General features: G+C 52.0%; 1 protein-coding gene across 1 annotated transcript in view; it reads left to right on the top strand.

Moving 5' to 3' along the window:
- Nucleotides 1–15,018, top strand: part of LIMD1 (LIM domain containing 1) — a 72,935-nt gene that overhangs the window by 2,147 nt on the left and 55,770 nt on the right. The window lies entirely within an intron of this gene.

Below are 15,018 nucleotides of genomic sequence, written 5' to 3' on the forward strand. Positions count from 1 at the left end.
GAAACTTGAAAAGAAACTTGAAAGTATCCCTAGGCAGAAAGCGGATCTTGCAGCTGGGTGTTACTCATGTGCGAAGGGCAGGATTACTCATGACTGCTCCCCAAAAAGGGAAATGCTGTGATTTTGGATTTCAAAGGTTTTGGGGGTGACTTAGAGCCTCTCTCAGTGACCGGCTCAGGCAGGACTTGAACGGGCTTCTCAGGTCCAGGTACCCCGTGAGTGTTCCATCCGTAGCTGGCTGGGCCAGGTGGCTCTGACTGTTTGAGGACCAGTGGTCGGGCAGGGGCTCTCGGTGGCTCCCTATGTGTGCGCGTGTCTGCCTGCAGGTTCTGTGTTCAATTGAGGGAGGTGAAACACTGACGTGGAAGGCTTTGTTCTAGAGCAGTAGTTCACAAAGTGTAGTTTGGACCCTTAGCCTGGGAACTAGTTAGAAATGCAGATTCTTAGGCTGCACCCCAGGCCTACGGCATCAGAAACTGTGGGGTGGGACCCAGCAATCAGCATTTTCACAAGCCAGCCCAGGATCCTGACGTTCTGGGAAATTTGGGACCTGTGCATTAGGCAACTTCTAACTCAGGAACAGCACCCCTCCCCGCCCCGCCCCGCCCCCGCTTCCAGCTGGCAGCCAGGTTACACCCACAGTCGTGGCTCCCAAGAGGATAGAAGATGCTTCTTGCTGGTTTCACTCCAACTTGCAAGTTTTGTTTTCTTCTCTTTTAAAGCCACAAACTCTTGGAGACTGCTAGCTTCAGCTTTTTTCTCCTCACAGGGCTTGGAGGCAGCAGAAAAGCAGTGATCTGCTTCTGTTGAGTAATGATGTAGCCGTCTCATAGGAGAGCTAACTAGAAAGACAGCCTACTTTTAGAAGAGTCTGAGGGTTGCTTTTATTTTATTTTTTCATTTTTGAACTCTGCACAACTGAGGTCACGATTTCCCCCCATGAGGCCTGTGAACCGTGGGAAGCTGAGTGCCGCTGGGGTGGCAGCTCTGTCAGGCAGGGTCCGGGAAGGCCCTGGACGGGGAGGGTGACCGGCTTGCTCCTTTCCGTCTACCTCATTCTGCGTCAGTGAGTGATTCTGTCCCAAGGTGCTTGGAGGGGTGGGGTCCGAGGCACTCAAGCTAGCACTGTGTTCTTGCTTCTCCTGAGAGCCGCGCGGGAACAGCTCTCACACCACCCTGGGCAGTCAGAGGTTGGGGGGACTGTTTACTGGCTTATGTTTTAGGGTACCCTCTTACTGTGAACTGTTTACTGGTTTATGTTTTAGAGCACGTAGCACCCTCTTACTGTGAACCATCTCTTCTCCTTTGCAAATCCCCCGCTTTGGGAATAATACTTGGCTGGAAAAACTGTGGGTTTTTTAGTTCAAACTGTTGTTGAATTGTTTCTTCCCGTTTTATTGAGATGTAATTGACACAGCATTGTGTTAGTTTAAGGTGTACAGCATAATGATTTGATTTACATGCATCAGGAAGTGATCACCACAGTAAGGTTAGTGGACATCCATCATCTCATGTAGGTACAAATTAAAGAAATAGGAAAAAATACTTTTTCCTTGTGATGAGAACTCAGGAGTTACTCTCTTAACTTTCATATAGAACACACAGCAGAGTTAATTATATTTATCATGTTATACATTACACCCCTAGTACTTATATACCTTATAACTGGAAGTTTATACCTTTGACTGCCTTTGTTCAATTCCCCCTCTCCCGCTCCACCCCCCTCCCACCTCTGGGAGCCACAAATCTTATCTCTTTTTCTATGAGTTTATTTTTGAAGTATAATTGACCTCCAACGCTCTGTTAGTTCCTATTACACAACACAGTGATTCGGTATTTCTATACATTTCGAACTGATTGCTGCGATAAGCCTAGTTACGATATGTCACCTTACAAAGATACTATGTAGTTAGTGACTATATTCCCCACACTGTACATTTCATACCCATGACTCATTTGTTTTGCAACTGGAAGTGTGTACCTCTTTCCCTCACCTATTTCTTTCCTTCCCTACCCCTGTCCCCTCAGGCAACCACCTGTTTGGATCTATAACTCTGTTTATGTTTTGTTGTGTTTGTTCATTTGTGTTGTGTTTTTGATTCCACATACACATGAAACACAGTATTTATCTTGAATTTTGAATTCAAGCTCATTAAACAACAAAACAGCAGTTTTATTTTTTCAGGGAGGCAAGTTTATACACTGCCTCAGAGCAGAGATACTGGCTAACACTAGCCATTCATTCAGCCCATGTTTATTGAGTGCCTACTTTGGGCCATGGGGTACATAATGAATGGGACGGACAGAAACCCCTGCTTCCCCAGACCAGACAGTGCACTAGAGGGAGACAGGAGATGAACAAAATAAATAAGCAAGTATGAGGGAGAGAAATAGGAAGAGGAGAGGATGGAGCCTCCGGGCAGGGAGTGGCAGGGAGGTTTCTGGTTTTAACTCAGGTGATCAGGGAAGATCCCATCGAGAAGGTGGCATTGGAGCTAGGCTTGAAGGAGGCAAGGGGATGAACCCTGAGTCTGAGTCTGCCCAGGGAAAGGGCTTTCCCAGCAGGGCAGACAGCAAGAGCAGAGGCCCCGGGACCTGGGCTGTGCCAGGCAATGTGCTAGACACTGTTTAATTTACTCATGTAATCTTAGGAAGCCCATTTCACCGACCTGGAAACTGAAGCTCAGAGAGGTTAGATTATTGATCCCAGGTCTCACAGGGGGGACTGGGTGTAGCTGGGGTCTGAGCCCCACAGTTGGGGCTCCCTGCCCATTTTTCTAACCAGCATTGCCCAGCTGCCTCCCAAGCACAGATGTGAATGTCTGCTTTATTTATCTATTTATTTTTATGGTTGTTTTTTCCTTAATTGAGGTAAACTTCCTATAACATAAAATTAATCATTTTAATTAATTTGGAATTAATTTAAAAAGTAATGAGTGGCATTTAGCGCGTTCGCCGTGTTGTGCAAACACCACCCCTATCTAGTTGCAACACATTTTTATCACCCCCAGAGGAAACCCACCCCCATAAATCAGCTGCTCCCTAATCCCCCAGCTCTCCCAGCCCCTGGCAGCCACCAGTGTACATTCTCTCTCTCTGGCTTTACTTATTCTGGATATTTGATATAGAGGGAATCATATTGAAGTTATTTTTTGACTAAGCATTACATTCACGTGTAGAAAATTCAAAAGATGCAAAAACACATAGCGTGAAAAATGAGTCTCTTTCTCACCCCGGTTTCTAGCCGAGCATCCTGGTGTGATGAGTGTATATGTGTGTGTATCTCCCTGTGGGCCTGCTGGCCACCTGCGTGTGATGAGCGTGTGTGTGTGTGTATCTCCCTGTGGGCCTGCTGGCCGCCTGCGTGTGATGAGTGTATATGTGTCTCCCTGTGGCCTGCTGCCCACCTGCGTGTGATGAGTGTGTGTGTGTGTATCTCCCTGTGGGCCTGCTGTCCACCTGCGTGTGATGAGCGTATGTGTGTGTGTGTATCTCCCTGTGGGCCTGCTGGCCACCTGCGTGTGATGAGCGTGTGTGTGTGTATCTCCCTGTGGCCTGCTGCCCACCTGCGTGTGATGAGCGTATGTGTGTGTGTGTCTCCCTGTGGCCTGCTGGCCGCCTGCGTGTGATGAGTGTGTGTGTGTATCTCCATCTCCCTGTGGCCTGCTGGCCGCCTGCGTGTGATGAGTGTCTGTGTGTGTGTGTCTCCCTGTGGCCTGCTGGCCACCTGCGTGTGATGAGTGTGTGTATCTTCATCTCCCTGTGGCCCGCTGCCCACCTGCTCTTTCCCTCTGAACAGTGCGTCTTGGCAGTTGTTCTGCATCAGCACGCGTTGAGTTGGCTCAGTGTCACCTTCTGTGGCTGTGCCCCGGGTCACGTAAGCAGCCTCGCGGTGGACCTCAGAAGGGCCAACTGCAAGGTGAAAGCCTAGCTTTGTGACAGATTCCCGGGGGCGGGGCGGGGGGTAGGGTGCAGGGCTGGGGGCTTTGTGGCCTTTAAATGTTGCCTAGTTGCCCTCCGCAGAGGTCATGCCAGGGACCCCGCTGCCCATCGTATAGGAGAGGGCCTGCCCCCACCTGCTTTGGCAGCTGGGCTTCCAGCCGCTCTAACGGGACTGGCCACGTGGCCAAGGAGGACATCTCTCCTCTGAGCACCTGGCCGTCAGTATGTGGCCCAGCCCTGCTGTGGGACCTTGGACAAACTGTCCCTTTGAGGCCTCCCCACTCATCCACAGTACGAGGCTCTTGGCTGGTTGAGGGGCTCACGTCGGCAGATGTCTTTCCCTTCGCTAGATCTGGTGTTATTTGAAAGATTTAGTCTGTCCAACACGCTACATTTATTACATAAGGATGAAATTTTACTTCTAAATAGAAGAATATCTATTGATACAGGGCTCTTGGCAGAGAGAATCAGGGTAATGCTAACAGTCATCATCGGAGTCGATGTAATCCTAGCCAGAAGCAAAGCAAAGTTGCTATTTGGGTTGTTACCTGGACCCCTTCCTGGGCACTTGACCTGTGGGAAGAGCTTGTGAATCCCTGCTACCACCCTGGAGGACACTTGGGTTTGAAGACACCTCAGTGTCCAGTTATTGATTAGCTCATCACCGAGGACTCTTCTGGCACTTTCCAAGGCCAGGTCTCTGTGGCTTCGGGACAGTTTGGCCCCAGGGAGGCATTTCTTCCCCCTCTTTCTCTCACATGTTCCTCTGTGGCCTCTTTGTGTCTTCCAGTCCTTGAGGAAAGAGTTAAGAACAAACTCTTGTTGCTCCTTAGAGAACACTGTTGGGTCTCCAGCTCCCTGGGCCTTGCGCTCAGAAGATGCCCCCCACCCCACCGTGTGGTTGTTTTCACACCACTGTGTTCCCTGCAGAGGAAGTGAAGAGGCCCTCGTGCCGTTAGTTTACTCTCACCCGTCTTTTCTTCCACGGTAGCCATCTGTCCTCCTCACACTGGTCATCTCCCCCCTTTCTAAGGAAAAAGGACACAAATAAACCACTTGCCACAGGCTGGGTTTCCCGGGAAGCTGACTCTGAGACAGAGTCTAGCATGCAGGGGGCTGACTAAGGGTGCTCTTGGGACCCTAACTGTGGAGTGAGGAGGAGGAAGCAGGAGTGGGCAGGGAGGACCCCAGCTGCCGTGCGGGCCTGACAAGCCTGGGCCGACCCCAAGGGGGCTCGGGAGCTGGAAAAGCCCTCAGGGCCGCCCCGCGTTCCGCCCCGGCGTGGAGGTGACCGGGCAAGGCGGCTCTGAGTCGCTGGCAGGTGAGGCTCCCTCCTGCCCCCTCAGCGGCTGGGCCAAGACTCCTTCAGCGAAGGGATCTGGGTGTCCACCACATCCCCGGTCCCGGGCAGAGAAGACCCCATTCCTGGTGACCTTGGCCATGATTTTAACCATAGTGACATCTGTTGAGCGCCTGTATGTAACCTTCACAGGCAGACTCTGTTATTCTCTGTTTACAGTTGAGAAGCCAAGCCCGTGACATGCTCAGGGCCACACAGGTGTCCGCAGTGGTGCTGCCACGCCAGGTGGGGCTCTGACCGCTCACACGGGAGAACTAGGTGGTCTTTTGGGGCTGAATTGGATGTTCTCCGTTTGCCCCTCCAGATTCACTCTCCGCCCAGCTGCTGTGGGGGCATCAGTGGCCTCCCTGCCCTTTCCAGGCCTTCTTCCCCATGGTCAGGACTCTGGACCTGCAGCCCCTGGCTCCTTCCCTCCCTGCTGTGTGTGGGTCTGGGGGACCAGGCACTGCTAGTGCCGCCCACGAGAGCCACACTGAGGCACCAGCGGGGTGGTGAGGCAAGAGGAAGCTGGTTTCAGGGTCTCTGTCACCCAGCAAGTGGACAGACGGGCCCTTCTCCACCTACATGGAGAGAGAAGCACCTGGCTCTGTCTTTAGTTTTCCTGTCTCGGGTGGACATTCCTGCTGCAGTATTTGAACTCAGAAAACTGCAACGGCAGACCTGCCTTAGCCTGAGAGCCTGAGAACAAGTGTGACTCCTTCTGGGGATGGTCCTGCCCTGCCAGGGACCAGGGAGCCTGTCACACTTGATTTCATTTTACTAGCAACGCAGGAGGTGAAATAAGCAGTCCAGACAAGGAACCCGTGAATGTCCCATCTGCTCCCTCCCATCGGACAGTCTCTTCAGCATCGAGCTGCGTGTTGTCTTAATGACCTTTCAAGCACGTCTTATCTGACTTGATCAGCAACAGATGCTTGAAATATGGGGCTTAAGTCCAACCTTGAATGCAAAATTGAGGGTGATTTTCAGAGCATTTGTCATGTAAAAGGAAACAACATGGGCCAATCCTGTAGAAGAGGGGCCCCTCCAGAATTCAGGACAGGGGCCTGTGTGCACCCCAGAGGCCCTGCTTACCCCCCAGATATCAGGCATTGCAGTAAACCCAAACCAAGTGCTGAAGTAGCAGAAGTGGGCAGAAGATCATTAACCACCTGGCCCTGTCTGAGTAGCCGGCATGACCAAGTGTGGGAACTTCTGCACGTTCCTTTTGGAGACATGGTGCCATAATTTGGACCTGCTGAATCCAGGCTCCTATAGCCATGGAAGTAAATTTCTGATCCTTTGGTAACTTTTGTAAATGACACTCAAGAATCCAATTCTGGGCTTCCCTGGTGGCGCAGTGGTTAAGAATCCGCCTGCCAATGCAGGGGACACGGGTTTGAGCCCTGGTCCGGGAAGATCCCACATGCCGCGGAGCAACTAAGCCCGTGCGCCACAACTACTGAGCCTGTGCTCTAGAGCCCACGAGCCACAACTACTGAAGCCCACGCGCCTAGAGCCCGTGCTCCACAACAAGAGAACCTGCCGCAATGAGAAACCCACGCACCACAACGAAGATGAGCCCCCGCTCACCACAACTAGAGAAAGCCTGCGTGCAGCAACGAAGACCCAATGCAGCCAAAAATAAATAAATAAAATAAATTTATTTTTTTAAAAAAAATACAATTCTGCCTGTCTAGCCTAGCCAGTGTGCACCCTGAGACATGGGGATTCCCAGCTGTTTAGAAATTGAGTAGCATATGTGCATGTTTTTTTGTAGGCCAGGTAATCTTCCCCTCAAAACCAGAAAGGTATATATTTAAAAATTTTTTTTTTCTGTACGCGGACCTTTCACTGTTGTGGCCTCTCCCATTGCGGAGCACAGGCTCCGGACGCGCAGGCTCAGCGGCCATGGCTTGTGGGCCCAGCCGCTCTGCGGCATATGGGATCTTCCCAGACCGGGGCACGAACCCGTGTCCCCTGCATCGGCAGGCGGACTCTCAACCACTGCGCCACCAGGGAAGCCCTATATTTAAAATTTTTATTGATGTATAGTATACATATATTGTAGATACTCGCAAAGTGAAGACACACAGCACACAGATCAAAGCACAGAGCACGACTAGCACCCAAGAAGCCCCCTGCGTGTGCCCTCTTACAGTCACCACTACCCGCCAGGGAGAGTTGTGACTTCTGACTGCAGACATGAGGTTTTTTTAAAAAATATTTATTTATTTATTTGGCTGGGTTGGGTCTTAGTTGTGGCACACGGGATCGTTCTCTTTTTCAGTTGTGCACGCTGGATCTTCAGTTGTGGCATGCATGTGGGATCTAGTTTCCTGACCAGGGATCGAACCCTGGGCCCCTGCATTGGGAGCACGGAGTCTTAACCACTGGACCACCAGGGAAGTCCCCAAACATGAGTTTCTGAGCAATTGTGTGGTTTGAAGTAACTTCTGAAACCTTGAGATAATTAAAAAACCTTTCATGGCAGGTTTTTGGGTGGATGGAGAGCGCGTGGCTGATCCGAGCTGAGGCTGGGGCAGCAAGGAGTGGGTGCTGTCAGCAGGGCCGTCCAGCTCACTCTGTACCGGTGGCTGCTCCCGTGTGGTCAGTGGTCAGGGCTCCAACACTGTTTTGGTCCTCTGTGTTCTCTGGAGGGATGGACTTTTCATTATACGCTTTAGCCCTGTCCCTACTGCCCGCTCTCCCCACAGGATTCCTCTTCTGAGATTTCGGGGTAGGGGGACGATCAGCAACCCCTACAGTTCATTCAGAGTGATTCATCTGTTCACTGGGTCCACATGTCGGCAAGGCACGCTTGTCCACTCCCCGCTGTGCTCTTAGCACTGGGCTTGGGAGGACACTGGAGGGTCAGACTCAGCCCTTGCGCTTGGAGTGACAGCCACTCTTCTGTCACCCCGGCCTCAGGCCTGCACTCGGGGTGTCCCCCCAACCCCGCCGTGATCACCGGCTTCTGTCGCACTGGCCTTGTTGCCGGTCCCTGAGCTAATGGAGTTCTTCCCCACCACAGGGCCCTTGCCCTTGCTGTTCCCCAGCCCACGTCCTCTGACCAGCATGCTGCTGCCCCTCTGCCATCCCCCTCGGGGCGGCGGGTCTCCAGCTGTAGCCCTGGCCAGTCCTGACAGCTGTTTCCCACGGCAGCTGCCTCATCCCATCAGGCTGTCTTTCTGAGGTTCTCCCTCCTCGGAATGTTTCTGCTCTGTTCCTCTGTGACCAGGAAAAAATGTCTTGTTTTTTCCGTCTAATTTTCCTGCTCTTTCCATTCATAATGCAGAACATCGAATTGACCTTTAGACATGACTATTCTTGCCAGAGGTTTTTTTTTTAAAAGTTATGTTTCTTTACATCTCTGGATCTCCCGCTCAGGAGAAGGAACCGTGGAAGAAATGCATCAGGTGTTTCGGGGTGAAGCAACCAGGTGTTCTGGGCTCGAGCCTACCAACAGCCCCAGGTGTGATGTGGGGCTGCTTGCTCTTCCTCTGTGCTGAGCCAGGGCCACCTCTGAGGGCTCTTCCTAACCCAAAGTGCTCTGGCTGTGGGTACAATCGGATACCTGATTTTAGCTGATCGAGTAACAAGGGACTGGGCAGCAGTATTGTCCACAGTGGCGAGAGCCCGGAAAGGTAGAGGGCCGAATGGCCTAGCATCTCATCTCCCTTCCAGGCCTCTACAGAATTAAAAAACAACTTTTTTGTTTGTTTAGTTACAGTTACATTTTCAGTTGTAAGCGGTAGTCATTTTTACTGTAGGTATTCTGGAAAATACATACAGTTAAAACAAGAACCATGGATCACTGACATGCCTGCCACCCTTAGAATAATCAGTGTTAAGATTTTCTGCAGAAAGTTTCCAGTCCCAAGTAGTGGCCGGAGCCCGCGGTGATGCAGGCTGCATGGTGTGCTGTGGTTCATGGCTCTTTGGCCAGATGTAGAAGCGTTTACTGAGCTAGAAGCCAGTTTGCTCTGCGGTATGTCTGCTGAAAGTGAGATTAGGAAGGACTGAAGATTTCCTGTAGGAAACAACCACACGTGGGGAGCCACTGATATTACGGGGGTCACCCACCCTAGAGCCCTTTTCTTAAAAAATAAATTTATTTTATTTACTTATTTATTTATTTTTGGCTGCATTGCGTCTTCGTAGCTGTGCGCGGGCTTCCTCTAGTTGCAGCGAGCAGGGGCTACTCTTCGTTGCAGCGCGCGGGCTTCTCATTGCGGTGGCTTCTTTTGTTGTGGAGCACGGGCTCTAGGCACGCGGGCTTCAGTAGTTGTGGCACGAGGGCTCAGTAGTCGTGGCTCTCACGGGCTTAGTTGCTCTGCGGCATGTGGGATCTTCCCGGATCAGGGATCGAACCCGTGTCCCCTGCATTGGCAGGTGGATTCTTAACCACTGCAGCACCAGGGAAGTCCCTCTAGAGGCCTCTTGAGACTCTCATTCTAATTAAACGTGGGGTCCCTAGTGTGGGGGACAGCTGGGAGCACTGGCCATGGGGCTCACTGAGCTTGTTTTTGTTAGCATGTCCCAGGACATCTCTGAGGGCTCTTGCGGTACCCTCAGCGTTTCTGGGTCTCAGGCTTGAAATGGGACAGTGGCCTTGGGGCCTGGCACTGTCAGGGCCCCAGATCGCGGGGCTGGGTGGTTGTCTGTTGAAGGAATGGAGGGGCCTCAGTTAGGGCGTGGAGGGGGAAGAGGAAGGGATGTTTAGCCGGGGTTACAGCTCTGAGATAGTTTTGCTAAAATTTATTGAGCAGGTTGCTCCGTGTCAGGCACTTTGCTAATCATCTCACATGCATTAACTTGTTTAATCCTCCCAACAACTCTATTTTATGATCCCCATTTTATAGACGGAGAAGCTGAGGTACACAGAACAGAACCTAAGTAACCTGCCTAATGCATTTATGAAGGAGCTTTGCTGAGTCCAGGATACTGACCGCCGTGCTGCGCTGGCTCGGAGCTCCTGGGAGCACAGTGGCTTTCTGACAAAGGGACCCCAAAGGGCATTGTGGCTATGAGTAAATCAGGCCTGAGGTCTCCCGCTTCTCTGGTGGAGCAATGAGGAGGCAGGCCGTGGATGGCTGCCCAAGCTGGTTAGAGGGGCGGATCCCACTCTTGCGGCTAGGGGTGCACCCAGGTTCATCTTCACGTCAGGAGCCTGAGCTTGTACTGGCCCCTCCCTGCCGGGCAGTGACAGAATCGTGGAGGCTCAGAGGCACATACATGGGCTGCGTAGGGGCTTTGACTGCCCACAGCCCCTTGACCCTTGACTTTTCCTGTTCCCCTGAAGGGTGTTGGTCAGGGCGAGCGGGCCATGCCCTCAGGGGTGCCTGTGTGACACCCCCAAGGGTTGTGGGCAAGGGCAGGGGTGTGCCAGCCCACACTTTCCTTGGGGGCAGCTAGGATGCCTTGGTCTAAGGGTCAGTATCAACCCCAGGCCGTGTGCGGAGATGCTCAAAACCCAGCGTTGGATGAAACTACGCTCAGAGTCCATCTGGCAAACCGAACAGAAACCTTACCCTAAAACAAAACAGGCCTCCAAAAGTTCCCAGGCGTGTTAACTGCAGGGTAGTACTTGTCACCAAATATTTATATCCATTTCGGGTTTTGTTTTTCATCTGTCCCCTCCCAGGGAAGCCAGCTGGACACAGAATCTCAGGGTCACGCTGAAAGGCTGGAGGCTCTCTGCCTGAGTGTTTCCGAGGGAGTATTTTAGATCCAGGTTATTTTTAAATTTTGAGAGCCACGGTGTTTAGACTTGGCCAAGTTCTTCCCTCATCTGTTTTGTTCTGTAGTTTGTCTCTGTGTGTCCCAAGGGAGCGTGGCCCGGTTACTCCCGGTCACTGGAAGTTGGTCAGGAGCGTATCAGGGCCTCTACCTTCCTTCCCCCACACGTGTCTTTGTAACATATTGAAAGTTCTGGAAGCCTGCCATGATGCTGTCTGTCATTCAAGAGGAGGGGACTTCAGTTCAGCGTGGGTCTGTCCTGCCGCTGATCCTGGGAGGTGTGGTGACCCAGGTCATTCAGGACGTCGTGGACAAGGCCCCCGTCTTATAATGCAGGCCCTGAGTCGGGGTGAACCCATCACAGCAGGCTCTGGGCCCAACTGCATGTGACGGTCACCTCAGCATGATAAGACAGTAGCAGATTGGCCTTTTGCTGCCTAGAGCCTGACAGTGGCTTCCCTGTTCTCCCAAACCTCCCCATGAGCTGAATTCATGGTTTCCTTTCAGCGGAGTGGAGCCGAGTCGTGGCCATGTTTGCTCACATGACGATCAGGGCTGGCCCCAAGGAGCCGGGTAGAGGTTTCCCATCTGCTGAAACATCGCCTGTCCTGTTCCCCTCTCCGGCTCCTTACTTTACGTTGCTTCCTGCTGGTGCAGTAAGATAGTGAATTTAGAGAGAGACGGATTTCAGGGCTGGGCCCCAGGGCGTTTGCTGACAGAGTTATTGTCAGGTGGAACATGCTGGCAGCAGGCTCGGCAAGATGCAGGCCTGCCTGGCGATGCTTGAGGGCTGTGCCGGCTCGGACACCCTGCTTCGCTTTGCTGCCCTTGGTTTCCTCACCTGACACGGACTGGAGGTCCTGTGCTCCTTCTACTTCTGTTTCCTTTCCTGTGCTCCGAGCCTCCAGAGCCACTTTTGGATTCAGGACTCTTGCCTGGGAGGAGACTCCTGGCTGTGAGGGTGACAGTGTTTGGAGGCAGGACCCGCTTCAGACACTGTATGGGAGGCATGCGGGCATCAGTTGAGTGGAAGCTGGTACCTCATTGGCTTGCAGAGAAACCAGCAACAGAGCGCAGAAGCCCAGGGAGGGAAGGACATGGAAAACAACAGACATGCCCCAGGCAGCAGGCCAGTGGGTGGTGATGGCAGGCGCTTCTGGTTGGCCCACCAGGTCCCTCCGTGAGATCATGTCCCAGCAGAGGTGACTCCAAAATGCCCTTCTCCCACTAATAGTGCTTGGTCATCATCGGCCTTGCTCATGAACTCAGAACTCTATTCTTTTGGGGAAAAAAATGGATACTCTATGATAAAGCAGCCCTTAAGAAATAAGGAAAGTGAGGAAATAAAACCAAACACTGATTTAGTGATGAGATTCAATACACAAAACACGGGGCCTGGTCTATAGAAGTTACTCGTGAACTATTTGTTGAATGAATGAATCATGGCGTGTACTTCTAATGTTATGCAATCAGAGTAAAAAATCAGAATGTTTTAGTTACAATGCCTGTGGGCTGAGACGCGGCGGATGCTACAGACACAGTTTCTCTGTCACTTGTTCCCGGTGGTAGCTGTGACGCGCTGTGCTGATATCTGTGCTACCCCGTCTGAGTAGAAGGATGAACTTATTGGGCAAGGACCTGGGTGACATGGCCTGTGGCAGGTGGGCTAGTCTGTAAGCCTGGAGAAGTCCTGTTCCCCAGGGCAAATTGAGACATGACCACGTTGTGAGGAGGAGGGGATTTCGGTAGGACAGCGTGGAACCTGGGTGCATGTGAGGAGGAGGGGATTTCGGTAGGACAGCGTGGAACCTGGGTGCATCTCTGGACGGTTTCCTGTCTTGCCTGGCTGGGTAGAGCTTTGGAGGCAGTCCTGAAGCAGGGGTTGTGGGCGTGAACCTTGAGTGGGGCACTGACTTTCCGGCCAGGTTCCCAAGGCTCTCACCGACCCCAACCCCAGTCCTACCCAGACCCTTCCCCCACCTCTGTCCATCACCACTTCCAGTTCCAAGCCCAAATAGCATATTCCCTCAAGAGCCATTATGGATCGCCTACTGTATACAAGAGACTGGATTAGAGTTTGTGGGGCTTCTTTTGTGCCAGACTTATTGCCTGGCCCTCTGCTGGGTGTGGGGTGTCTGTGCTGGTCACTGTTGTACCTCCAGGGCCTAGAGCAGTGCCTGGCATACAGTAGATGCTCAGTATGTACTTGAACAAATGGTGAACGCCCCGGCCAGTGGAGGGAAGGCATGTTCCCTGACGCCCTCCTCAGTGGCAGTGCTTTGAGTGGGGTGTTACCCCTGTGGCGGGCACACAGCGCCGGGCTGGCTGTCCACGTCCCTCACCCTGACTGGTAGTTACTCGGAAGAGCTTTCCTATGTGTGTAGAAGGTGTCTCGGGTAGCTGAGGAGTGGGGGCCCGGAAGAGGTTGGGATGCCAGGTTTGTCTGGGTGGAAACTTCACCGAGCTCCAGGGACCAGCTGAGCAGAGTCCTGGGGAAGTTTGGATGGGAGCAGGGAGGTGTGCTGACAGATGTGTTCTTAGCTGAGCAGACATTCCTGTTACACTAAAAATCAGAGTTTGAGGAGCTCTTTGTGGGAATGAAAAGCCATATAAGACTGTGGGCTCTGGAACTGCCCTGGGCAGACTGCTCAGCATCCTCATGCCTCAGTTTCCCCGTTAGGAAAATGTGGATATAGTTGTTGTGAGGACTAAATTAATTAGTACAGTCTGTACCGACCAGTGCAGGAGCCACAGCACAGGAGGCTACTAAGTACTTCAAGAGGTGGCTGGTTTGAGTTGAGACGTGCTATACATATGAAATATACTCTGGAGTTTGAAGGCTTGGTATAGGGAGAAAAAGTAAAATACCTCCTGAATATTCTTATACTGATCGTATGTTGACGTGAGAATACTTTGGATATGTTGGGCTGAGTAAAATACATCATTAAAATTAGTTTCATCTGTTTTTACTTTTTAAGCGTGGCTACTTGAAAGTGTAAACTGACACGTGGCTTGCATTATTTTTCTGTTGGACGGGGCTTCGCTATATGAAACCCTTAGAACAGGCTCTGGCATGTGGTGATCATTTGCTGGACAAGCACTTACAGTTAGTATTTTCTCAGAAGTATCAAAGCACCTTTACCTTTTTCCATCTGAAAGCTAAGCTCAATTGATTCATTCATACCCAAAAATGCTTAAACAAAAGGACTGTAGTTTGTCCAAAGGAGACTGATGCCATGATTGCCACCTGCACCCCCTGAACAGGCCCACTGAGGCTCATGTGTATTCTGATGGAGGAAGCAGATACTCTGGGGTCTGAAGCTGGTGTCTGCACGGGGCCTGATGAAGCAGGCGGTATCTGCAGCTGAGCCAGTTTTCCGGGACCTTAAAAGGCCCCCTCAGTTTAGCAAGTACAGGCAGAGCATCCAAAGAGATCACCCATCCCATCTCTGTAGTTAGAGAAGTGTTTCCTGTCAAGAGGTGGGAAGTGGGCCCTTTGGGATTTGGCCCCTCTGGGGGCCCCGCTGACAGGCTGCCCACCCCGTGAGCCTCCACAGGCTCTGGAGGCCTCGCCTGGGTGTGCAGGAGAGTGGCCAGATCAGGGTGGCTTTCCAGGCAGCTTCCAGAGACCCATTTATCTGGGGCTTGTTGTGAAGTAGCTGAGGCTTCCCTCTCAGGTGGGGGGGCTCAGATGGAGTCCCTTTGTTGGCCAGCCTTACGGGTCAGTTTTAGAAGCCCAGCGGACAGGAGACGGCAGCCCCTCGTCTGCCCGTGGTCCACCTGTGGCTGCCACCCTCATTACCCATGCCTGACAGTGGGCGTGTGGGTGTGGGGAGGGCAACTCTGCCCAGCTTTACAGCCAGAGAGCAGAGGAAGTCAAGGGAAGGAAATAACATACAGTGAAATAACGTGTAGTTCGATGAGTTTTGACAAACACATGCACCCGTGTAACCCACACTCCTATCAAGACAGAGCAGTTTCACCCCCAGAAAGTT

Source organism: Grampus griseus, assembly GCF_964374135.1.
Source record: "Grampus griseus genome assembly, chromosome: 10".
Taxonomy (NCBI): Eukaryota; Metazoa; Chordata; class Mammalia; order Artiodactyla; family Delphinidae; genus Grampus; species Grampus griseus.